This window comes from Manihot esculenta, chromosome 2 (genome assembly GCF_001659605.2).
Source record: "Manihot esculenta cultivar AM560-2 chromosome 2, M.esculenta_v8, whole genome shotgun sequence".
Classification (NCBI taxonomy): domain Eukaryota; kingdom Viridiplantae; phylum Streptophyta; class Magnoliopsida; order Malpighiales; family Euphorbiaceae; genus Manihot; species Manihot esculenta.
This window is the reverse complement of record NC_035162.2, coordinates 25071202-25082834: the sequence shown is the minus strand read 5'-3', so window position 1 is coordinate 25082834 and position 11633 is coordinate 25071202.

Sequence of the window (11633 nt, the reverse complement as noted above, 5' to 3'; positions counted from 1 at the left end):
TCAGTAGAAGAGCGTCGAGGCCAGGGGGCTTGAGAGGACTGGTGAGCCGAGCTCGATCTGTTGTGGCTAGAGGGCCGAGACGACTTGCTACGTCGGGAACTCGGTCTGGGAGCTTGAGAAGATGCTGAAGGAGGAGGCCGAGTAATCAACCTGGAAGAAATAACCTAGGCTACTCTTTCAGTAGCCTCCTTCACAGATTGCCCAGCCAAGAGAGCGTCCAGAGCAGCGTCCATGCTCTCTCGGGATAGTATAAGGTTCTTCGGGGGCTTGATTCGGTCCATCTTCACGTTGGAAGCTGCAAAAATCCAAAATCAATACGAAGTAAGATAACAAGCCACACAGATTATAAAGGCAAAACGACACAGCTAAGTGGAGTAAAGTACCCGCGTCTTTAATATCACGAATATTAGACACAAAGATACACTTCTCGACATCATACTTCTTTTCAACAGAAGTCAGTCGAATATACCCGACCTGCTGAGTAAGGCTCAGCTGGGGCAGGTCATTGCAGTTCAGTGAAACGTCCTCCCAGGAGAGTTCTAGGTCCCAGATGAGCCCGGACTCCTTCTTGAGCTCCACTACTGCAAAGCCCTCCATCCAGCCCTTTATTGAGTCTTTATGACCCGAAAAGATTGAAAGCCCTTCCCGATGGGAAAAATAATAAAAACCCTGGATTGCTCTAACTGATCGGAAGAAAGAAACAAACAAATGCACCGTGGGTGTGAACCCCCAGCTCAGACATACAGACTCAAAGGAGGACATAAATAGAATGGAATTGGGAACTAGCATCCTAGGAGTTATCCTAAAGTACCGAAAGACCTCAGTAAAGAAGGGAGAAAAGGGGAAGGTTAAGCCAAACTCCCTCTGTTTATAGAAAAAGACCAGGCTAAGATCCTTTTGAGGATCGATTAGGTCGGAGGGAGGAGGATCAGGAAGAACGATCCTCTCGTTCGGGTAGAGGGCCCGAATACGAAAGAGAGGGGTATCTAAATATTTCTTAGAGAAGAAATTTTTTAGGACAGACGGAGTGACATTAGACTCTACTCTAAGAACGTCGGGAAGTTTTGGGCTATCCATGGAAGTACAAAGAGAAGAGCGTACCTTGAAAGTGGCTGGGGCAGAAAGACGATGTAGGCAAATCGCGCAGAAGATAGAAGAGAGCAAAGGTTTCGAGAAGACAGAGAGAATTTGAAATTTGAAACAGTGAAGAGACAAAGAGATGTTCTGAGTAGACTTGTCCTTTAGGCGGCGCGATCATTATTACTCCCAGTATTTACCCCCTCATCAGCCAGACAATAACTGACGAGAGGGTAAAGGGGTAATTGATGACCGCTGGATTTCTCCACCTCGGTCTGGGGCCAGGCCCACGACACCAGCCCATCATCTGGAGGCCCTCATGCCTCATCACATGCATCAAGTTCGATCCACTCAGTCTGGAGATCGGACTCCCATCAATCCCCTCAGTCAGGCCGGCCTAGCCCTTTGGGCCCGATGAATAAGATCCTCTCTGGATTCAACCCACATCATATCTTCCAATCCGGCCCAGAATCAGGAAGAAGACCTACCCATCCTTCACTTGGGACCTCCCGTACGCGCGTCCGGGAGAATCAAGGGCCGTTACGCATGGGGCAGCGATCTGATTTCCTCGTACGTCCATATCAACGTGACAGGGACAGATGGCCCAATGACATGCATTCTGTTACACGTCACTAGCAGACAAAAGGAAACATATAAAAGGAGAAATACTCTCCTCCAGGTCTAAGCTTTTTCCAGTTTTACAGAACCCTTGTAAAACCCTATTTTCTGGATCTCAGATCATCAATACCCATTGAATATTATGACGTTGATTTCCTTTTGAAGGTGGGAGAAAAGGTGGGGAAGCCGATTAAGGTTGATTTGAACATGAGTCTTGCGTCAAGAGGACATTTTGCTCGTCTATGTGTGAAAGTGGACTTGAATAAACCTTTGCTTTCAAAATTTAAACTTAGGAGAAGAGTTTGTCAAATTCAGTATGAAAGTCTCTATCTTATTTGTTTTAGTTGCAGCAAATATGGCCACAGTGCAAAATGTTGTCCTTCCAAGAACATGACAAGTAATGGCAATAGTGATGTTCAAGGGGGAAACAGGCAACAGATGAACATCCCGTTAATCCGGCGGTTCTTGATGAATTCAGCGATTGGATGGTTGTTAGAAGAGAGAGAAGAAAGGAATGTCAGAATCAAAGAAAGAAACAAATCCCTGGAATTTCGGGGAGTGATAAGAATTTCTGTGACAATGGCAAAAAGTCAACTCGTGCTGGGACTTCATCTAATAAATTTCAAATTTTAGATGAAGTGGAAAAGGAATTTGATAACCCAAATCACGTGCTTAATACTGTGGATGGCATGCAAGCTAGGCCTGAGATGGACAAGTAGGGGAAAGGAAAAAACAAGGGCCCAATGGGTCAAACCCACCGTCATTTAGCCAAATCCACATACCATCGTGGCTAGCAAGCCTGTTTCCATTTCTCGTGAACAGGCTAAGAGAAACTCTAGTTCGGCTTCCAAAAAAGGCACTAACGAATCTAATAGAGCTGCTATTGCTTCTGAGGATGTGGTTATTAGGGGTAATCAACCTGCTGCCACTGAGGAAGGCTAGGTAGTTAATAACGAGAAGAGCTTGGACTTGGCTTTATTGACTGATAATTCTCATCCTACGAGGGGATATTTTAAAGACCCCAATTATCCATATCCAATAGAATCAAATTCGCAGGAGAGTCAGGAGATTGAAGTGGTGAATGAAACTAAACCTAATAAAGATGTCTTTCATGTTGTGGCAAAAACTTTCCTTCAAACCTTTAAAAAGGAGGGTGTGAATCAGATAGATGGTGGGACTTCTATTCCTCATAAGATATGAAATTTTGAACATCATAGTTTATCCTTCATATGGATTTTGATTGTTTGTGGCCAAAGAGTTTGTTTTTCTTCCTTTTTATTTTTTCAATGATAATCAACTCTTGGAATTGTCAAGGTTCTTGTTCGTCAGAGTTTTGTAGAGCATTCAAGGAATACAAAAGATTATTCAAGCCCGACATCTTTTGCCTTCTGGAACCCCGAACTAGTTGTTCCCATGCCAATTCTATTTGTAGAAGGCTGGAATATGATTATTGGATTAGAGCGGAAGCTGTTGGCTACAGCGGAGGTATATGGATTTTATGGAATGAAGCAGGATTCAGTTTGTCTTTAATAGAAACTTATCCTCAGTTCATCACTTGTGAAGTACGGTTCCAGAATAATGATGTGTGTTACTTTTGTGTATGCGAGTCGCATTTGGATTTACGCAAAAATCTTTGGCAGGCTTGTAACTTATATATGTATGGTGCGACTAGTTAACACATGATTCTTGGGGATTTTAATGCCACAATTTCTTCTAAAGAACATTGGGGCTATCTTTCTAATAGAGAATCGGGTTCCAGAGAATTTAGAGACTGGATTTTCAATAATTCCCTTATTAATATGGGGTTTTCTGGTAATCCTTACACTTGGAGTAGGGGCAGGGATGTTCATAATCTCAAAATGGCAAGATTGGATAGAGCATTGTGCAATGAGCATTGGCAAATTAATTTTCCAGAATCGCAGGTTTGCCATCCAGTTAAATTTCAATTGGACCATGTCCCTTTAATGGTAAATCTTTTTGGAAATTTGACTTCTAGTCCAAGGCATTTGAAATTCCAATTTTCTTGGCTACAGCATAAGGTTTTCATTGATCTTGTCAAGCAGGAATGGATTAGGGGAGGTTGTCCGATGGAAACACAAGTCAGGCTTTTTGGTAAACTCAAATATTGGAATTCTCATGTATTCGAGACTATCTTTTATAAGAAAAGAAGTCTATTAAATCGTTTAAAAGGAGTTCATATTCGTTTGGCCTCTTCTCTCATCCTAAATGGGTCAAGCTGATTTTAATCCTAGGAACCAGTTGGAGCAAGTCTTAGCATAAGAGGAGCTTCACTAGTTTCAGAAGTCGTAAGAAGATTGGATTTCCTTCAGGATCGAAATACCATATATTATCATCTCTCAGCTATTCTCAAAAAAAGAAATTGTAAAATTTCTAGATTGAAAGATGGTAATGGTAATTGGGTTGATCAGGATACTGAAATCAAGAACTTGGTTTGAAGTTTCTTCCTCAATCTATACCAATGGGATACTTCTTCAGACTTCACTGTGCTGCCCTCATTTACTTACCCAGTTTTATCTACTATTTTACTGGAAGAGTTGAACTTGCCTTTTACACGAGATGATGTTCTAGCGGCTCTTTCTTCTATAGCTCCTTTTAAGGCACCGGGCTTAGATGGCTACCAAGCTGCATTTTATAAGAAGACTTGGGGAATTTTAGGGAGGATATTTCTAGTTTTGTCCTCAACGTTTTACAAAGGGCTCATATTCTCGCCAAACTTAATGAAACTCGCCTAATCTTGATCCCGAAAGTGTCTCAGCCGGTGTTTGCGTCCCAGTTTCGACCCATAAGTCTTTGTAACATCCTCTACAAGATGATTACTAAGACTATAATTAACGGGCTTAAGAGTAGTTTGGATTTTTTAGTGGGTCCAGAGCAAAGTAATTTCATACTAGGAAGGCAGATTGTGGATAACATAATTATTTACCAAGAAGTTCTGCACACGATGTCTACTCTTAAAGGCTCAAAAGGTTATATGGCTATCAAGATAGACTTAGAAAAGGCATATGACAGACTTAACTAGGAATTTATCAAGTGGATGCTTGAGGTGGCGGGTTATCCTAATACTTTGATCTCCATTATTATGCAATGTGTCCAATCGTCTTCTATTACAACATTATGGAATGGAGAAAGGGCGGAACCGTTTCAGCCTAACAGGGGAGTAAGACATGGTGATGGTCTCTCGCGTTACTTGTTTGTGTTATATATTGAACATCTGACTAACTGATTCGCCATTCCTCTTCCAGTGGAGCCTGGAAACCATTAGACCTTTTCTCACTCACTTAGTGTTTGCAGATGATATGGTACTATTTGCGGAGGCTTATGTCCCTTAGCTACAGAATACTTTTTCTATTCTTGACGTTTTGGAAAAGATTCCAGTCAGAAGGATAATTTGGCTAAGTCATCTATTTTTGTTTCTCCAAATACAGATGCTTCTCTTGCTGCTAGCCTTTCACAAATGGTGGGAATTCTTCTAATGGAGAATCTGGGGAAGTATTTGGGGTACCATCTTTTCATGGGAAGCCTGAAATGAGTACTCACTCATATATTCTTGATAGATGCATACCAGGTTGGAGGGATGGAAAGCAAAGGTTTTATCACGAATAGAAAGAGTCACATTGACTAGTTCTGCTCTTAGTGCCATTCCTATCTATCCTATGCAAATCAGTTTGCTTCTTATCTCATTGTTACAAGAGATGGAGAAGTTATGCCGTGATTTTATTTGGCATGGGGTGGGAGGCGATAAATGTATCCATCTAGTCAAATGGGAGGACGTTCAGAAACCAAAAGCTTAAGAAGGATTGGAAATTCGTAACCTAAAGCTAATGAATTGTGCCTTGGTGGGTAACCTTAGCTGGAGATTATCTCAAAACCAAAATTCATTGTGGGCTCAGTGTCTCATAAAGAAATATGTTGCTGGAGTACTAAGATTTCCGTTAGGAAGAACTTCTAGTAGTTCTGCTATTTGGAAGGCAGTGGTTTCAGGAATGGAACTAGTCAAATAGGGTGAAGCTATCGATGTGCAAAATGGCATGAATATAAATTTCTGGACTAATCCTTGGCTCTCTATGGAGCCACTAATCCAGCAAGCTATTATCCCGATTTCTGCTCAAGAGCAAGCTTACTCTGTTAATCACTATTGGATTCAAGGGATCAATTGGAACTAGTCGGTGCTTAGAAATCTGATTTCTAATTTTGCAATAAAGGGTCTCAATTCTGCTTATCTAAAGCTCTATTGGATTGAGATTCTAAGGTTTGGCAAATTATACCAAGTGAAAATTATACGGTTAAATCTGGGTATGATTACTTGCGTGATGCTACTTATGGGGCCAACCATTTCTAGAAGCTCATTTGGAAAGTTCAGGTACCCCAACGGGTATACATGTTTCTTTGAAAAGTTGGTCATAGGAAAATCATGGGTAACGTTGAGAGAAAGAAGAGACAGCTAACTGCTAATGATTCTTGCAGTCTTTGTAATTTGCAACAAGGAGATATTTTTCATGTCCTTCAAGATTGTTCCCATGCCAGGTCAGTTTGGAATTTATTTGGGGCGTTTAGTGTTTGGAATGAGTTCTTTCGTGTTCAAGATCTTCAGAGATGGTTATTATCCAACTTGAAATTTTTTCAACACAAGTGGATAGAGTCACTTGAGATGTGATGTTCTCTTTAAGTTTATGGTATATATGGAAGAACAGGAATGCGAAAATATTTAGAGCTGATTTCTTACAATCTTCGGAAGTCTTTGAACAAATTAGAACTCAAGTGAAAGCGGCAGCAAGGGCTTGGGATCCTAGCAATTTAAGAGAGGCACCTGTTTGCAAAGGTATATCATCAAATTAGGATAAAACCTGGTGATGAATGGAAAATTACATTTAAGATAAAGTATGGTTTGTATGAATGGTTAGTTATGCCTTTTGGTTTGTCAAAATGCACCTAGTATGTTTATGAGACTGATGAACCATGTATTGCGTGCATACTTGGAAAAATTTGTAGTTGTTTATTTTAATGATATCTTGATCTATAGCAGGTCTCTCAACGAACATATTGAGCATGTTAGGTTGGTTCTGCAGGTTTTGAGGCAAGAGATCTTGTATGCTAAACTTAAGAAATGCACATTTTATATATATAGACTTGTTTTCCTTAGTTTTGTTGTAAGTGCATAGGGAATTGAAGTAGATGAAAAGAAGGTGAAAGCTATAAAGGAGTGGCCTATTTCTAAATCTATTTCAGATGTGAGGAGCTTTTATGGCCTTGCAAGCTTTTACAGGAGGTTTGTGCAGGATTTCTCTACGATTGCAACACCACTCACAGGAATTATCAAGAAGGAAGTTGGCTTCAAGTGGGGAGAGGAGCAACAGAAAGCTTTGGACTGCTTAAAAGGGAAGTTAATATCTGCTCCTATATTATCTTTACCTAACTTTGATAGAACTTTTGAAATTGAGTGTGATACTTCTAGCGTAGGTATATCATAGGCTGCCCTTCCTCCCACACAACCCCTTGGTTCACGATCCAGGAAAGCTAGAATCGAAGCGATCCAAGCATGCTGGGGTTCTTTTGTTTTGAGCAAGCTCTAAATCCTATGTCCTTGTGCTTGAGCCAAGTCTATTTTTATACCCGTTGTGGAAGTGGGGCTGTGTTGATGCAAGAGAAGAAACTAATAGCCTATTTCAGCGAGAAGTTGAATGGAATACATCTCAATTATTCAACCTATGAAAAAGAGTTGTATGCCTTGGTGAGAGCACTGGATGTGTGGCAACATTATCTCGTACCCAAGGAGTTTGTGATACATACGGATCATGAGTCCTTAAAGCACTTGAAGGGATAAGGCAACTTGAATAAGAGGCATGGTAAGTGGGTTGAGTTTATTGAATAATTTCCATATGTTATTAAGTATAAGCATGAGAAGTGGTTGCAGATGCTTTGTCTAGGAGGTATGCTTTAATTAATGCTATGAGTTCTAAATTGCTTAGTTTTTAGCATGTTAAGGACTTGTATATTAATGATGCTGATTTCGGAAATGTGTTTGTGGCTTGTGAGTATAGAGCTTTTAACTCTTTTTATAGGCATGATGGTTACTTGTTTAAGAGTAAAAAATTATGTGTGCCTAGATGCTCTATGCGTGATTTGCTTGTGCTTGAATCTTACTGTGGGAGTTTGATGGGGCATTTTGGAGTACATAAGACTTATGACACCTTATTTGAGCATTTTTATTGGCCTTCTATGCGCAAAAATGTTGAGAAAGTATGCGCTTCTTGTGTTGCATGTAAGACAGGCCAAGTCTAAGTCTATGCCTCATGGTCTTTATATGCCTTCACCTGTTCTTAGTTCACCTTGGATGGATATTTCTATGGACTTTGTGCTTGGCTTACCTACGACTAGGCGTGGTAGAGATAGCATATTTATTGTTGTCGATAGGTTTAGCAAGATGGCCCACTTCATTCCTTGCCATAAAACTGATGACGCCATCAATGTAGCTGACTTGTTCTTTAGGGAAGTGGTTCGACTTCATGGAGTGCTAAGGACAATTGTGTCAGATAGAGATGTAAATGTTAGTGTATATGCCCTAGGCCATTATCTTGGACCTTTTTGTATGTCGTTTTGGTTATTAATAAAAGAGGTATTTATCATTATTATTTGTTTGCATGTTATATAATAATGATTATCATCCCTGGTTACTTATTATTATGTTGATAATAATAAAATATAACTAGTATGATTATTGATTGATAATCATGAGATGATTATATACATGTTGATATAATTCAATAATCATAGATATTTGTTAGAGAACAAAGTATTGGATGGACCCGCATTGAGATCACTACATGGGTAATTGTCATAAGTGAATCTCAAAGTAGTTATGTCTTAATTCTTTGACTTGAGATTGTCATAAGTTTCCAACATAAGGACTATTATGTTTTGACATAACCAAATATTGTCTTTAATCGGACAATCATAAAGGTTATGATTAAGTATAATAGAAATTATGTAGAGGATAATGAACAATCAAGATAGGATTTGTCCCTCTCTGAGAGAGATATCTTCTGGGCCCCTCGATTAGTGAGATTGAGAAATGCATGCCCGTGCTCAAATGAATTGATAATTTGATCAATATCATTTGATTTTTATTAGTCTACTTAGAAATCGAGAAATCATAAGTTTGAACATTATAAGTTTGAACATTATAAGTTTGACATTGACCATGACTTATGTTCAAACTAGATATCGTATGACAAAGGGATTAATTCATGTTCTATTTATTAGGCTTTATCAGACTATTGATCCTCATATTAGTTGGGTAGTCATAATGTCTTGCTAGAGGCCACTTATGATTTATGGGCCTTATGGGATTGGGCCTATTGCCAATTAATGTGAGCCTATTGGGTCACACACAAAAGAACGTTGTTGATGTGTTATGTCATATTAATGGGCTAAAAGCCCAAAGCCCATTAATATAATTAATAATAATAAAGTGATTATTAATATTAATTATTAATATAATTAATGATAATAAAGTGTTATTATTATTAATCATTTATTATTATGAGATAATAATATTTAAAAGATCTGCAGTCTATCTGTAACTGTTACAGATGAAGGATTCTATCACATAAGATATTTGAGTATCTGCGAGATTGTGATAGTGGGTTATGAACACAACCCCTTTTAGGAAAAGGAGTTATGGGAAAAACACAACTCCTTTTAGAAAAAGGAGTTGTGGGAAAAACAAAAGACTAAAATATATAAATACCCCTCTACGAATTGTGGAAGGTATATTTTTTAGAAAACTCAGTCAAAAAAGCTGCAGATTGTGGAGCACATAATCTATCTATCTTTGAGAGAGCTAGCACTCTAGAAGGATAGAAGACGTTCGTGTAGATACCATAGAGGGTGTTCGTTTGAAAAAGCAGCACCATCAGTCCAACATTGTATCTTCTCGACGAGATTAACAGGTTAGTCTCATATCCTTCTTGTGAATTAAACGAAGCACTTAGATTCTAGAAAAGAACATCAGAGATTTTTATTTTTCCGCTGCGCCTTTGAGTTGCAATAATCTCGGAATTTCCCAACAGTAAAATACCTTTCGCATTTTTGAAAAGTATTGTGGGGTAAGTTGGATACTAAACTCTTATATTCTACTACTTGTCATCCACAGACAGATGGCCAAACAGAGGTGGTGAATAGAACTCTTGGTACCTTACTCAGAGCTGCAGTGAGTAAGAATTTGAACACTTGGGAAGATTGCTTACCTTTCATTGAGTTTGCATATAACCATAACATACATTCTTCCACAGGATTTTCTCCATTTGAGCTTGTTTATGGTTTTAACCCACTGACTGTACTTGATCTTGTTCCTTTACCTTTACATGAGCTTGCTAATTTAGATGGTGCTAAAAATTCAGAATTGGTGAAGTCCTTACATGAAAAAGCTCGGTCTAACATAGAGAAGAGGAACATGGTGTATGTTGATAAGGCAAATAGGGGACGAAAGAAAGTGGTGTTTTGCCATCTTTTTAGGACTCACTCGTTTACTTGTAAGTTATATTTATTAATTTGTCTAACTTTTATTGATTTGTTATACCATGTAGGATTGCCTACATGGTACAAAAATAGTACCGTATAATTTCTCATGTTCATGCACACGCACGCATGTGGGAGCACAAGTCATTACTAAAAATTAATTTAGCAAACTGTCAACAACATTCTTTCGTCTTATATATGTATAATCTTAAAGCTGAGTAGTTTCACAATTTTCTACGAGATCATTAATTTGATGACTTTGATTCAATTGATTTCAAATTAATTAAATATCAATTTAATAAGCTAACTAATGAAAATTTGTTCCATGAATTTCTTCACAAATATACTCATTGAATGTGAAAATAATTTATATATAAATTAATAATCAAACAAAACTTAATTAATATATTTAATAATATTATGAAAACTAATCTCTAAAGCATCGGCTTATTATTTGTATCCATTATATTTTGAAAGCTAACTCTGCAACTCTCCATAGTATTTTTCCTCCTCATCCAATTTGAAGATTCCAACTCAATTGATTTCATAGTAATTAAATTTTACGTTAATCATCCAGTGACATGGAATTTTTAGTTAATTTATTAAAAACATAATTTTAGAAAAAAACTCACACCGTGTCTTTTTATATAAAATTGAATGTTGAAGTGATGGAAATTTTCAAGACTAAACTCATAGGAGAAGAAAATAAGGAACAGACAGACACAGGTAAAAGGAAACTTGCTCCATAATTTAGAGTAATATTAACCGATTAGGAGCTTTTTGTAAGCTGAGTATTGCAGGAACTGTTATGTGAGCTAAAATTCAGCTCACAGGTTCAGAGTTCAGACACTCCTGTTGACTGGCCTAAGAAAACAGTATGTTCCAAAGTCTTATGAAGTATGAACTGAATGTAGCAGTCACTGAAGTTGGCTTCTTAACTTAATTGCTAGGCCTTAAGCAAAGCACAATGACCGAAAATAGATCATTAAACATTTCAAGACAAATACATGAATAATTTCATTATTTCTGAATTGCTCTTGACCAACAAAACTTGTCTTGCTGGCTTAGATACTAGATGACGCGGAACCCTATGGCACAAGCCTCAAACCCACACGCACAAGTAGATATGGAATCCAAAGATTTGATAAACCCACCTCCTATGGCACCCCACACTTAGAGAAGCTGAAACACCAATGATCGAAGGATTTAGATGAGAATCTGACAAACGCCACAACGAATAGTTGATAAGTAAGCCAAGATTCCTGGTGCAATTGATGAAAGCAAATCCTCACTCTCACTCAAAGCAATACACGCCAAAGGCATGAGAAGAATTCTGAAATTTTGATTAAAAGCTTCCTCTTACAATTGTTTCTTATCCTTATATAGTAAGAAGAAAAACA